Here is a 15,332-nt window from a genome sequence, read left to right on the forward strand (position 1 = left end):
TGACCTGAGCTGAAGGCAGACACTTAACTGACTGAGCCACCCAGGCGCCCATTAAAAAAAAAATTTTTTTTAATAAACTCTACATCAAACATGATGGCTTGAACTCACAACTCCAAGATCAAGAGTTGCATGCTCTACTAAGTGAGCCACGCAGGCACCCCCTAGTCCCTCACTTTAAATCATGTACAGATAACTAATTACCAGACATCTAAGGACAGACTCTAAGATAGAAGATAAAGACCAAAGCAAACAAATAGGGGAAAAAAGCAACTTGAAAGAAAGAATCCTTTTAGGAAAAACAAAATATATTTTAAAAATACTATATCAATATCCTTAGGGAAATGAGAAGAGTCTGCACAATGAATGCTATGAAAAAATTCAAACAACAAACAAAAGAGCTCTTTAAAACTGAAAACATAAATGAAAAAAACTCAAAAGAAAATTTGGAAGATGAAGTTGGGGAAATTTCCCAGAAAATAGAGCAAAAAGACCACAAGAAAGAAAACAGGAGTGAAACAGTCAGGAAATCCAACATCTAAATAACAGAGGAGAAGAAAGCAGCAATGAATAATTCAAGAGAATACTCAGGGTTTCCAGAAAGAAAGGACCCGTTGGATGCCTAAGAGAACAGATGAACTCACGCAGAGGCGCGTCATCATGAAATTTCACTGGGAACAAAGAGGAAGGAAATCCTTCCATCACATGGAGGAGCTTCAGACTTGTAAACAGCAAGCACTTAAAACCAGAATTCCATGGAGCAATGCCTTCAAAGCTGAAGGAAAAATACTCCTAATTCAGAATTCTATATCCAGTCACTTACCAATCAAGTGGGAAGATAGAATAAAAAGATTTTCAGACACCCAGATCTCAAAAAGTTTACCTTCCATGGACCTTTCCCAGAAAACTGTTGCAAAACATGTTCCATCAAATGAAGGAAGGAAAGCATGAAAAAATATGTGGGCCAGATGAAACAGAAGATTCAACCAGGAGAAGGGCAGAGGGAATCTGTCAGATTATGGAGGAGGTCCCCACAATGACTACTCCGCACAAAGCACAGAAGATTTTGTCAGAAAATCTGAGGCCACGTGCTGTGGAGAGCCCACATCCATAACCATCCTTATCTGCAGAGTGATCACACAGGCACAGGGAAAGCCCATGCATGTACACTAAAGAGGAAATGATGAGACAGTAATGAAGGATGTTTCTAACCTAATGTTACACTTAGCCTGGGGTTTCTATGTCTTAGCAAAATGTCCATAGACTATATGCAGAAAAAAAAAATCAGAAAAATCAGAAAAATCGAAAAAAAAATTCCAAAGAAGAGAAATTCTGCATATTAATTTATATGTTCGTATGTTGTATATGGGTTTATGTGGATACGTGTGTATCTATGTGCTTATATATACATAGAGTATTTCTGTATGAATTATGAAGGAAATCTACTTTTCTTCTTTTTTTAAAAAAGATTTTTATTTATTTATTCATGAGAGACACAGAGAGGCAGAGACACAGGCAGAGGGAGGAGCAGGTTCCCCGTGGGAAGCCTGATGCAGGACTCTGTCCCAGGACCCTGGGATCACTACTTGAACTAAAGGCAGACGCTCAACCACTGAGCCACCCAGGTGGCCTGAAATCTGCTTTCCTTCTATCTATCTTTTTGTTCCATTTTATTTCTTTTTTTACTCTGTGTATTATTATTCAAAAAAATGAACAATGGATTAAATATTTTTCTTTAAAAAATTACAAATAACAACAACATGAACAACAAAATTATAAACAATATGCCCACTGATTGAGCAGTTCTACTTTTAGGAATCATCCCATGAATACTCTTGTACACATGGGAAATTATGTAAATACAAGGCCATTCACTACAGCAGCAATATTTGTGATAGCAAAGGACTGGGTACTGCCCAAACGTCTGCTGAGAGGGGAATGGTAAGACTAATTACATACATTTATACTGTAGAATGCTTTGCAGTCATAAAAAAAAAAAAAAAAAGAAGAAGAAGAATGTAAAAGCTCATTATATGTTGATACATGGTAATATCCAAGATATTCTATTAAATGAAAAAGGCAATGTATAGAAGAGACTGTGTAATTTGTTATAAAAATACAAGGGGGAGGGCAGCCCGGGTGGCTCAGTGGTTTAGCGCCGCCTTCAACCCAGGGCGTGATCCTGGAGACCCAGGATTGAATCCAGTGTTGGACTCCCTGCGTGGAGCCTGCTTCTCCCTCTGCCTCTCTCTCTCTCTGTCTCTCTCTCTCTGTCTCTCTCTGTCTCTCATGAATGAATAAATAAAATCTTAAAAAAAAAATACAAGGGGGAAAAATGTCTCTGACCTTTGCAGACAAAGTCAGATAACCCTGTTATGTGTTCTTAGTATATTCTGTGTTTTGCCTTTGTAATACTTATGACAATTAGTTAATGATTATCTGTGTTTAAAAAAACCTCACACTTCTCATACTCCCTTGCAGTTGGTTCTAGGTATGAAACAGATCGTACCAATTCAGTGCATTATGTAAGATTTGGAAAGCAGAAGGGGTCAGTGCCATCTTCTTGAGTTCTTAGGTGTTGCTGCTGACAGCGATGGTCATGGAATTATTGGGCTTTTCTGCAACAGTAGCCTGGTGTCCAGAGACTAGCCTCATAAATGTCAAAAGGCAGTTGCAGTGAAGGCTTCTGAGTCTTGCCTGGATCATAGTTAGTGGTGTATTCTTATTCTTTTTTTTTTTTTTAATATTTATTTATTTAAAAAAAAGAAGAAGAAAAAAGATTTATTTATTTTTAAAGAGAGAGAATAGGGGTAGGGGTGGAGGGAGAGACAGAATCCTGAAGTAGACTCCCCACTGAGCATGGAGCCCAACTCAGGCTTGATCCAGAACCCAGAGATCATGCCATAAGTGGAAATCAAGTCAGCTGCTTAACCAACTGAGCCACCCAGGAGCCCCTACTTATACATTCTTAAACTTTCCAGAGTAGGCTCTGATTACTCACTTTCTTGACTATGATACTCCTCTGGCAGGACAGTTCAGTGGGGATGTTCAGGGAGTCATTAGAAAGAACCTAACTTATCCCACTCCTATTAGCCTCCCTAACCATTCCCTAACTCTCTGAACTGAAGGCTCTTTTGCTTAAAACAGGAGGTGATTTGTTTCTTGCAATTGATATTCAAATGAAATAATTTATAATATAGATTTTTAACATAGAGAAACTGCAAACCTTATTTTAGAATCATTAAAGTAAGTTATTTGATTTGTATCTATCCTGTATACTATACTATATGCTGCCAAAGTAAGTGTAAAAGAGGTTTAAAAATTAAGAATTATCTATGAGATTCTCTTCTACATGTGGTAACAACTATTGATAAATCAGAGCATACACAACAACTCTGGGGCAGCATGTTTAACCTTTTTTTAAAGATTTATTTACTTGAGAGAGTGTGCATGTGAGAGAGTGAGTAGGGGAAGGGACAGAGGGAGAGAATCTTTTAAGCTGACTCCCCACTTAGGCAGAACCCAACCCAATGTGGGGCTCCATCTCACAACCCACGAGATCATGACTAACCAAAACTAAAAGTCAGATGCTAAACTGAGCCACCCAGGTGCCCCATAACCTTTTTCTAAAAGTTTATTCAGAACACAGAATGAGTGAATGAATAGGTATAAAGAATTGTTTTTAATAAATAATTTTTATTTTTAAAAATTGATGAAATAGAACATGACTAACAGGTGAGCAGTGGCTTACTCTAAGAAATGCCTGATGGCATCAATTGAAAGGTGTGTCAGAAACAATTGGGTGATTCCAGGTTTCACACTCCTCGACTCAGCATCCTGAAATGGTTTTCAACAGGCTGGAAAACCCATTAAAACATCTGGCCCATAACAGTAACAGGCTCAATTCCTTTCAATCATGGTGATATTGTGGGAGAGAGTGACATTTCTGAATTTTGTTTTTTTTTACATTGTTTGCAAAGTGAATTTGACAGTGAGTGAGTAAAAGAGAGTGATACATGAACAGTTACAGCTTTTGAGTACCACTGAGCACATGCTTGATATAATGTTTGCTTCTAGGTAGCATTTTATAATTACATCTAATCTAGTAACATTTTTGCGTGTGCTTTCAGAAAAGAAACATTGGGAAGTGGTGGCAGATAAGAGGGCAAATGACTGAGAAGTCACAACTCTCTGCAAATGCAGACACACACATTTACAATATTCTGGCAGAGAATAAATAGCAACAAGCATCTGATTCTAAGTTTTTAGAGTTACTCAATTTAAATGAGGTTGCCACTGAGGGCAGAATAAGACAGAATTGCTTTGATATATATGAAACATTTCTAAAATAAAAGGAAACGTTTTTTGGATCATTGAAAGTTTTAGAATTAAGATTATTTTGAGCTGGCAAGGTCCTTAAAGACTTCTTGTCCAATAGTTTGATTTCATAGCTGAGAAAACAGGTGTAGAGAGGTTTATTGACTTGCCCAGAGTAACAGTTAATCGTGAAATTAAAATGTTTAATTCATAGCTCCCCTCCCATTAGCCTGCACATAAGTTTTTGGAAATATGTTTAGAATTGTCTGCAATAAGGGAGAAATGATCTAACACCAAAGCTTCTTAAGAACAGATCTAGACTCCAGGGGTGAGGGGCTGATGGGGGTGATGTGGGATGTGGCTGGGGAAAAGGGCCTTTCAGGTATTCCTTCACTCAGCTTTGCCACTGACACATAAGAAGTCTATAGAATCTGCCTCCCTTTCTTACTTTATAACTCACTCAGCCTGCTTATTGCCTTTATGCTACCTCTTTCCTGCAAGTAAACCACATATAGTTCCTCTTCAATTGCCTTTTGTGAAGAGGAGAGTAAGGTTCGAAGTATATATTGAATGCTGCTGAGCAGCTAGGCTCTAGGAATCATGAGAATTTATACCACTGAATCCACTCAAAAGTGGCTGGTGGGGCTTTGCCAGGCGTAAGCAGATGGGGAGAGAGGAATAAGTGCCTATGCAGCTGAACAAATTCCAGAAGTTCACCTCAGTACCACTGGCTGCCTTTCAGGCTAAAGACTCACTACTGGGAGCTTAAATGTATTTGCAGATGTACTCAGATTTTAAGAACTCTGCAGCACTTCACCCATTAGGATGGCTTCTATGAGAAAGAGAGAAGGAAGGAAGGAAGGAAGGAAGGAGGAAGGAAGGAAGGAAGGAAGGGAGGGAGGGAGGGAGGGAGGGAGGGAGGAAGGAAGGAAGGAAGGAAGGAAGGAAGGAAGGAAGGAAGGAAGGAAGGAAGGAAGGAGAAAGAAAAAAGAAAAGAAAAGAAAAGAGAAGAGAAGGAAAGGAAAGAAAAAATAATAGTGAGGCACAAGAGTTCTTGTGCCCATTGTGGGAATGTAAACAGGTACAGCTACTATTGAGAATGTATGGCAGTTCCCCCAAAAATTTAAAAATAGAATTACCATATGATTCAGCAATTCCACTTCTGGATATATACGCAAGAGAAGTGAAGCAAGAACTTGAAATAGATATTCATACACCCATGTTCATAGCAACATTATTCACAGTAGCCAAAATGTGGAAACAACTGAAGTGCCCATGGACCGATGAATGGATAAACAAATGTGGTATATATTCAATAGAATATTATTCTGCCTTAAAAAGGAGTTAAGTTCTGGGGATGCCTGGGTGGTTCATTGGTTCAGCGTACTTTACCATCTTAACCATTCAGTGGCATTAGTACATTCATATTTTTGTACTACCATTCCACCATCCATCTCCAGGATGCTTTCATCCTGTGAAACTGAATCTCTGTACCTGTTAAATGCCAGCTCTTCATTTCCCCCTTCCTCTAGCCCTTGACAATCACCATTCTACTCTCCGTCTCTAAGAATGTAACTACTCTAGGTACCCATGTAAGTGGAATCACACAGTGTTTGTTCTTTTATGACTGGCTTATTTCACTTAGCATGATGTTCTCATAATGTCCATGATCTACCATGTGTCAGAACTTAATTCCTTTTTTTTTTAAGATTTTATTTATTTATTCATGAGAGACAGAGAGAGAGAGACAGACAGAGAGGCAGAGACATAGGCAGAGGGAGAAGCAGGCTCCATGCAGGGAGCCCGATGTGGGACTCGATCCCGGGTCTCCAGGATCACACCTTGGGCTGAAGACAACACTAAACCGTTGAGCCACCCAGGCTGCCCTGAAGTGTGTTAACTGACTTTGTAAAGGGTTCTTTTTTTTTTTTTTTTAATAGAAATGAAAATTACAGCCTGCTTTGCATCCATTCTTTTATTCCTTCCTTCTTTTCTTTATCCCTTGATTCCTCTTTTCTTCCTTTGAATATCTATAGACTTACCTAACATGTGCCAAACATTGTGTGAAGCCCTGTGAAGCTCAGTTGAAAGATACCGTGATCCACTCACAGGTCAATGGTGGGGAAGTGCCCCAGGTAAAACAGACATTGTCATGTGGCAAGGGCTCTGATGGAGACCTGCTCAGGTTGTTATGGAAGCTCAGGGAAGAGACTTCTAAGCCAGTCTGGAAGATAAAATTAAAAATTTTTGGAATTTGGAATTCCTAAGTAGAGTCTTAGAGGAATAGAAGTCAGCCTGCTAACAAAAGAAAAATCTGAATTATCATAACAATATTAGTAATAACATTTTTAGCAATAAAGCTATGACTTATGTATTGTTTATCCAACAAATGCTTGTTAAATACTAGAAAATGAGCAGAGTCCTATGTGCTAGAAATATGGAGGGGAAGAAGATAAAGTCCCTCTGTCATGAAGCTTAGGTGGAGATATTCAATAAATACGTAGACAAGCAAAGCATAGTCTATCAGATTATGATAAGTGCTCTGGAGAACAACAGAGTAGGGGGAAAAAGAAAGGTTTGAGATAAGGGAAAGGATGTTACTAATTTTTACACGGTGGCTAGGAAAGGCCTCACCAATACAGCAGCATTTGAGCAGAGAACTGAAGACAGTGAAGGAGCCCTGCAGAAAGAAGGGGAGGCCAAGGGAACAGAAAGAAAAGTTCTTGAGATGGGAAAGTGCCATATGCATTAGAAGGACAATGTGGTTGGAGCAGGAGGGAGGGGAAGAGCTCCCATCATTCAGGGCATTTGAGGCTGTGGTAAGGACGTCAGCATATACACTGTGAGATGGAAATCACTAGAGGGCTTTGATTAGAGGAATGACATGACTTGACCTGGGTCTTAAAGTGATCATTTTATCTTCTATTGAGAAGACAAGAAGGGGCAAAGGTAGAAATGCTGTCTCCAAGTAAGGGACTACTACACTTATTCAGGAGAAAGTGATGGTAACTTGGATTAGGATGGCAGCTGCTGAAATCATATTCTAGATATATGTTGAAGGTGGAATCAACAAGACTGTCTGATAGACTGGCCATCAGTTGTGGAAGAAAGTAAAATAGTCATGAATGACATCCAAACTGCTGGCCTGAGTAACCAGAGGCATCAAGCTGCATTGACTAGGATGGAGCACTTGTAGGAAGAGCAGGTTTGGGTTAGGTGCTGACACTGGAGCCACTGAATGAATGTGGGGAGAAGTGAAGTTGGAATATGGCCATGGGACTATTAACACAACTATATTCCTTAACGGGGGTTCCAGGAAAATCAGAGACATTGATGAGAGCCTAAGAGATTCATCTTGGTTAGAATCTTGGTTACAGGTACCAGATAAAGCTTTAAAATCTACTGGTTGGCAAAGCCTACACTAGATGACCACTATCTTAGTGGCTTTCCAGCTCTGATGCCACATCTTTGTTTCTGGGATTTTGGAAAGCTGACTTTGTTTTCAATGAATTTCACAAGCACTTATTAAGTGTACAAGTGTAACAGGAAAGGCTCATAGTATACTGGTTCCTACTGATGCCATCCGTTGATGGGCAGAGTTAACTGGCTTTTGCTCTGGCACAGGCTTTGGTTATATCTGTCTGATTTTGTAAGGTGGAAATTGGTAAACTGAAGAACTTCTATAATATATCATCTTTGACAGCTGGTGATGGCACCTCTTACTCACCTTCCATGAAAATTACAGTGACCTATCACTATAGGTCACTATATCACCATGTCCAATCATGGACATTTGTAAGATTGCTGGCTAGAGTTAGAGTTTCAAGCAGAGAACTTCTGCCTTGTGAAATTAAGTGATTTCAGGACCTACAGTCTCATGTCCTTCTTAACCAGGCAAGATTTTAATAAACACTCAGTAAAAACTCTTTGGAAGAATGTAATTAGAACTCTCTCTGGCACTCTATGAAACTATAGGTTATTTTCATAATGGTGAAGATTCAGGAGTGCTTTCCCAGCATAAAAGATCCAAACAGGCAGTGGGTTCTGAGCTGCTAAGTATAACCCCAGTCCCTGGTGTGGGCCCTGTATAGGATTCAGAATAACTGTGAGGATGATTACATTTTTTTTTTTTAAGATTTTATTTATATATTCATGAGAGGCACAGAGAGAGAGAGGCAGAGACACAGGCAAGAGAGAAGCAGGACTCAATCCCTGAACTGGGATCACACCCCGAGCCAAAAGGAGATGCTCAACCATTGAGCATCCGATGACTGCACTTTCAATGAGAAGACAGAACAGAACTCGCATTGACCAGGCAAACATCTAAGTGTTCAGCTGTGTGCTCATGCCTCCCCCCTGGGCCAGGGCTGGCCCACTCTGCTACAGACCCTGTTACATCTCTATCACAATGTTCTTCACACTTATGCTTACTTCCTCAGACTGTGAGAAAGATCTGCCCAGTTCACTGCTGTATTCTCAAAACCATGGCCAGTGCCTGGGACAGAGCAGTCCCCAGTAGATGTTGAATAAATGAACAGAAGTTATAAAAAGACATTAAATAAAACAGTTTGAAAATGCAAGTTATGTCAGGTAAGGTTTTTCAAGGCCTTTCCTTTACAAAGCAAGTATGGCATTCTCTGAAAGGCTTCCTTGATCCCTGACAGCAACCTCTTCTCCACAGAGGCTGGTTCCACTCCTGTGCTTTGACCCTATTACATCTTGAGCATCTGTTATGCTATTTATTACTCTCTACTATATGATTTCTTGAGTTTTCTTGCTTATATTACTCCCCACTAGACAGAGTGTACCTTGAGGGCAAGATCCCTGCATCTCTGCATCCTAGAATCAAGAGATAGTGTTTGAATAAATAAGCTTCCATTTGCTGAAGTTACTAAAGCTGAATCCATTTATTAAATATGTGGCAGACAGGATTAACCAGAAGCAAGAGTTTGTAGTATTTGATAAGATTTCCCTCAATGAATATTTGTTGAAAACTATTAAAGATAAATTATTAACCCATTGCAATTAGTGTTCCCAAAGGCATCTAAGAGCTCATTTCCTGTTCTGAGTAAACCTATCATCTTCTAAGATCTAAGCCTTATTTCACAGGAAAATGAGGCAGATTCTCTCTGACAGTGTGTCAGACAGTGGTGTTGAGTCTCATTAAGAGGATCATATTCCTTCTCTTTGGTAGACAAAATGGTCAAGATTATAGGATCTCTGAGGTTGACATATACAGCTAACAATCTTTTTTTTTTTTTTAAGATTTTTATTTACTCATGAAAGACACAGAGAGAGAGACAGACACAGGAACAGAGGAGGAACAGACATAGGCAGAGGGAGAAGCAGGCTCCATGCAGGGAGCCTGACATGGGATTTGATCCAGGGTCTCCAGGATCACACCCTGGGCTGAAGGCGGCACTAAACCGCTGAGTCACCAGGGCTGCCCCACAGCTAACAATCTAGAACTAAAATTAGAAACTGGTAATTACTACGGGGTAATTATTTAACTAGAAAAATATATGTTTAAGTTACTAAAGAACATACTAAAAAAGGTTGTACCAATGCAGATACAATTTAATGTTAGTGAAATTCACGGAATAAACACCTAATAATTTTATTCTTTTTTTTTTTAATGAAGACTCCCCAAATCTGCAGTTATGTTGAATAATCTAACAGCAAAATTATAATCTGGGATTAAAACAGAAATCTGAGATTCTGATTGGAATCTGTCTGATTCCACAGTCTATGCTTTCCCCTTCTATAAAAAGAACTCTCAGATATGATATACATGCTGAAGTGTTGAGATGAAATATACTGATGTCTCTCAATGTATCAAAAATATCAGATGGATTGATAGGTGGACAGAGGGATAGATAGATGGATCATTATGTGAGAAGGCAAATATGGAAAAATGTTAATTGTAGAATCTAGACAGTCATATAGATGTTCACTGCATAAGCCAATTTTTCTGAATAATTTTCATAGCAAATTTAAATCATTTATAATTATTTAATAATGTATAATAAAAATAGCAAAATAAATAAATAGAAATTTAGGGATCCCTGGGTGGCGCAGCGGTTTGGCGCCTGCCTTTGGCCCAGGGCGCGATCCTGGAGACCCAGGATCGAATCCCACATCAGGCTCCCGGTGCATGGAGCCTGCTTCTCCCTCTGCCTGTGTCTCTGCCTCCCTCTCTCTCTCTCTGTGACTATCATAAAAAAAAAAAAAAAAAAAAAATTAAAAAAAAAAAAAAAGAAATTTAAAGCTAGTAACTAAAACATTTGAAATTTTTCATAATAAAACATTGATGGGGAAAACGTGGCCTTATAGTCCTTCCTAGGCCAATCTAGTCTAGGAAGCTAATGCTCAGAGAGTGTGTCTAATCCTATTATTCCATTGTTTAAGATCCCTGAAGCCTCTCCATTCTCTGTACAATAAAATTCAAGCTCTTTGAGTTGGCACACATCGCCCTTCATAACCCGTCCTCTGACCCGCTCTCTGATCACATCTTCAATCCTTCAAGCATAAGAGCAGAGCTGAATTGCCACATGCGGGCAACTGAGCTATCTAGTAATTTGATGCCCCTTGACATTTTTAAACTAATTTTTACTTATCAAAGCACTATATGTACATAATTTAAAAGGTCAGTAGTGCCCAAAAGCCTTTAAGAAAAAATCAACAGCATTTTCACACAGCTCTGTCACACCGTTACCATCCTATTTTACAGACTCAATCACTTCCAGCTCTTACAGTTGTTTCTTATTTGCCTTCAAGTTTCTTGGCATATGATCCTTTTTGGTCAAGTTAGATATTATCTGTTGATTTTCTTTCATTGCAGGCAAGGCAATTAGCACTCTTCCTCTTCTCTGCCCCATCCCTCATCCCCCAGCATCACACTTTTTGGCTAAATCCATATTCAGTGTTAATTAATAGGACTGTAAGTACTGTTTGCTGAGGACTCAAGAATGGTGATTGCATTTTCTTTCTTGGCTATCTTTTAGTTTGTCCTGAAGTTGATATCTGCCTCTGTTTTGTCATTTGTCCAGATTTCATTGAACAAACTGTGTTTCCACACCCACTAACAGTTCTATAAAATGCTTCTCACTAAAAATTCTCATATGACCAGCCTGTTGGATAATCAAGTAGCTCCATTTTGTTTCCCCTGACAGCATCTTTCCTGGAACCTTCCATCCCACTTAAATTAACATGGTTACTTCTGGGCCTACCACATCACCTACTCTGAGTTCTTCTGGGACTTCATTTTGGCATCATCCTGGAGAGGTTCTATGCCTTACTCCTGTGTTGGATCCCCTCTTCCCTGAATCCACTGTGTTCTTTCTTGGTTTATTTCTTCATTTGGTGGAACATATCATCTAGTGACTTTTTGAGAAAGGATATGTGACAGGAATATCTTTTTGAGATTTTGCATGTATGAAAATGTGTCTACCCTATCCTCTTACATAATCAATGGTTGGTTTGGGTGGGTGGGTATAGAATTCTAAGTTGAAAATAACTATTACTCAGGCTCTTTTTTTTTTTTTTTTAAGAGTTTATTTTTAAGTAACCTCTATACCTAACATGGGGCTTGAACTCACAACCCCAAGATCAAGAGTCACAAGCACCACCTAATGAGCCAGCCAAGTGCCCCACAACTTTTACTTAGGCTTTTAATGGCATTAATCCCTGAGCTTCTAGTTGTAAATGCTGTTGAGAAGGCTGGTGTTAGGCCTTTTTCCCAATCCTATTGAATAATTTTTTTTCTCTCTGAAAGGTTTTTTCCCCTCTGAATTGTTGCTGTTGTTATTGTTCTGGTTTCTAACTTCCATACCGGAAGTTGTCCTCAGATCTCCAGTGATCTTTGTCTTTCCATTTATATCTTAAAATAAATTACCTAATAGCTGTTTGGAAGCTGTTTATTTGAGGGTGTTTATCTTCTACTGAAATGTAATATATGCAGGTGGCTAGCTGAGTTTTTCATTTGGTATCCCTAAATTTTAGCATAGGTAGATCTGTTCCCTAGCAGTGTGGGTTTCTCCTATGGGAGGAGCGGGGAGGAAGTGCCATTAGAACTTGTCACTGAAGTCCTTACTTCCCTTTTTTCACACTCTAGTACCTCACTGCCAGCTCTCCTCAGTGCCTGATTTTCTGAGACTTTCTAGTTTGCTTCTCCAGAGGCTCTACTCTCATCTCTGAGGGTGGGGGAAAGTTAGCCCTTTGTAGAGTAGATGGGAACCTACAGGTCTAGCTGTTCCTTACACACTCTTAAGCAGTCCCCAATCCACTCCCTTGCCTCACCTCTGTCTTTCAGGTAGGTGGTGCCACTAATCCCTGAGCCTTTCTGCAGTTGGGCGGAATGAATCAGCTCCTCCTGATTAACATGGCCCCATACAGGGACTTTGCTTTGATCTTCTTCCACTTTGGTCCAGAGTCACAATTGTCTCCTAGTTTTACTAAAGATAAACTCTGTGTTCCTTATTTTTGTTTTTCTCGTTGTTTAAAGGCAACTTTTCAGAGAAAAGGGAGTGGGGGGGGGGGGGGGCAGGACCATTTTTATTTGGTCATCTGAAAACTAGAAGTCTTCCAAATGATATTGCATTAAGAAAAAAACCCAACCCCAGTCTTTCCTCCTGTGTTTCTCCTTTACTCTCACACCACTATCACACTCACAACACTTTTTTTTTTTTTTTAAGATTTTATTTGTAAATAATCTCTACACCCAATGTTGGGCTCAAAACTACAACCCTGAAATCAAGAGATACACACTTTACTGACTGAGCCAGTGAGGCACCCCCATACTTCTGATGCCAGATGTGTAGGGTTTGTTTTCCCTCAGCAAGCAATTCTGTGACACAAGCTGGGTGCCCTACAATTTAACTTAGTTCTCACACTATCTACCAGGAGATAGCCTCAGATCCCACAGGTGAGGGGATGAGTCCCACAAGACTGTCCTCCCCTTCAGGTGCCAATCACAAGTAGTAGGTACATAGCCTGGCCACAACTTCTGTCTGACTTGGCTACAAATTGGAGAATCCCATGGCCTCCTCTCTTTGGATTCAATTATTTGCTAGAGTGGCTCACAGAACTCAGGAAAACACTTACTTAGGTTTACCTGTTTATTAAAAGATATAATAAAGAATACAGATGAATAGCCAGATGACAAGACACATAGGGCAAGGTTCAGGAGATTCCTCAGAGCAGGAGCTGCCATCCCCATGGAATCAGGCCGTGTCACCCTCCCAATACGTGGATGTGTCCACTGACCTGGAAGCTTTCAGAATCTCATACTTCTGGGATTTTTACAGAGGCTTTATCACGTAGGCATTATCAATTATTAACTCCTTTCCAGGGCCTCTCCCTTCTCTAGAGAATGGGAGGTGGGACTGAAGACTCCAAGCTTCTAATCACAGCTTGGTCTTTTTGGTGGCCAGCCCCTATCCAGAAGCCCACCAAGAGTTACTGCTGTCACCCAGGAAATTCCAAGGGATTTAGGAACTCTTTGTCAAGAATGGGGGTCAAAGACCAAATATTAGAACAAACAGTGCTCCTGCTATTCTTATCACTTAGTAAATTACAAAGGTTTTAGGAATTCTGTGCTGGGAACTGGGGGCAGTGAGCAATATATATTTTTTCTATTATCTCCAAGACATTCTTTATTATTTGTTCAATAAGTTTTTAGAGGAGAGGCTGGGGGAAGAATGGGAAAAGAAGACCAACAGTGGTGGAGAGCTGAGCTCTGCCTACTAGTAAGTCTTTTTTATTTTTTACTAGTAAGTCTTTACAACTTTACTGGTCTAGTCCAAAAGGGAATGTATTTGCTTACAAAACCAAATACCGGAAAGGCAGGTATGGCTAGATCTTACTAGAACTAGACACTTGATCCTCTTAGGACTCTCTAGAGATGGCTACATTCTCCAGTAGTAAGGAATAACTTGTGCTCATACCTTGACATTAGTAACAGCAGAGAGGAAAGAACTGCTTCCTATCGCTCAGCTATCAGAGTAAAAAAACATAGAATTTTAAGGATTTTATATATTTAAATATTTTCTTAAAAATTTATTTGAGAGAGACAGAGAGAAGGCGAATGTGAGAAAGAGAGCACAAGCAGGGGGGTGGGGTAGAGGGAGAAGCAGACTCTCCTCTGAGTAGGGAGTCTGATGTGGAGCTCCACCTCAGGACCTCAGGATCATGACCCAAGCTGAAGGCACAGACTTAATCAACTGACCACCCAGGCACCCTGGATTTTATTTATTTATCTTAGAGAGAGATAGAGAGTTAGAAAGAGGGGAGGGGTAGGGAGAGGGAGAGAGAGAGAATCCCAAGCAGACTCTGAGTGTGAAGCCCAACACAGGGTTCTGTCCCAGAACCTTGAGATCATGATCTGAGCCAAAATCAAGTCAGATGCTTAACTGACTAAGCCATTCAGGCACCTCCCTAGAAAGATTCTTTGTCTTGAGCTATATCATAGACAGTGGTCTGGGAAGCTCCATTTGGGCCATGAGAATGAGGGAGAAAAGTAGTGGGTTTCTAAAGTACAGGGAAACAACACCTATGTTACCTGGGGGCATCACTGATGTTCTGCACCTTCACTGAACTGTGAACCTACAGTTCACCACTGCCCTTCAAAAGATTTCTCCTTTGTTGAGGTGGCCAGAAAACATAGGCTTCACTTATTACCTCAGTTCCCAAATATCTATAAGCATCTACTAATGCCACTGGATACTGAGAATAAAAATAATAATAAGGCCCAGTCACTGGACTTAAGGACCTCACAGTCTGATTGCCAAGAGAGTTATGTAAAGAAATAATTACAGAACAGTATTGTGAGTAGAGCAATCCAGAGGTCTAGAAGATATACAGAGAAAGGAGGCCATAATTTCCTTTAAAGGAGCAGTATTTTATAGTGGTGATATAAGCTGGGTTTTGGAAAACATAAATATGAAAGCGTCGGTGAATTGGAACTGGGAAGACATTCCAAGCAGAAAAGAAAAGAAAAAAAAAACATATGCTAAGGCTTA

At 39.8% G+C, this 15,332-nt stretch overlaps 1 long non-coding RNA gene across 1 annotated transcript in view; it reads right to left on the bottom strand.

Moving 5' to 3' along the window:
• The window catches only part of LOC111097744, a 52,549-nt gene that overhangs the window by 2,617 nt on the left and 34,600 nt on the right, over positions 1 to 15,332 (bottom strand). Inside the window, exon 3 of the long non-coding RNA XR_005365954.1 lies at positions 6,357 to 6,538. This is a non-coding gene — a long non-coding RNA (uncharacterized LOC111097744). The remainder of the gene's footprint in view (positions 1 to 6,356; positions 6,539 to 15,332) is intronic.

The sequence above is a fragment of the Canis lupus genome, chromosome 10 (assembly GCF_011100685.1).
Source record: "Canis lupus familiaris isolate Mischka breed German Shepherd chromosome 10, alternate assembly UU_Cfam_GSD_1.0, whole genome shotgun sequence".
NCBI lineage: Eukaryota > Metazoa > Chordata > Mammalia > Carnivora > Canidae > Canis > Canis lupus.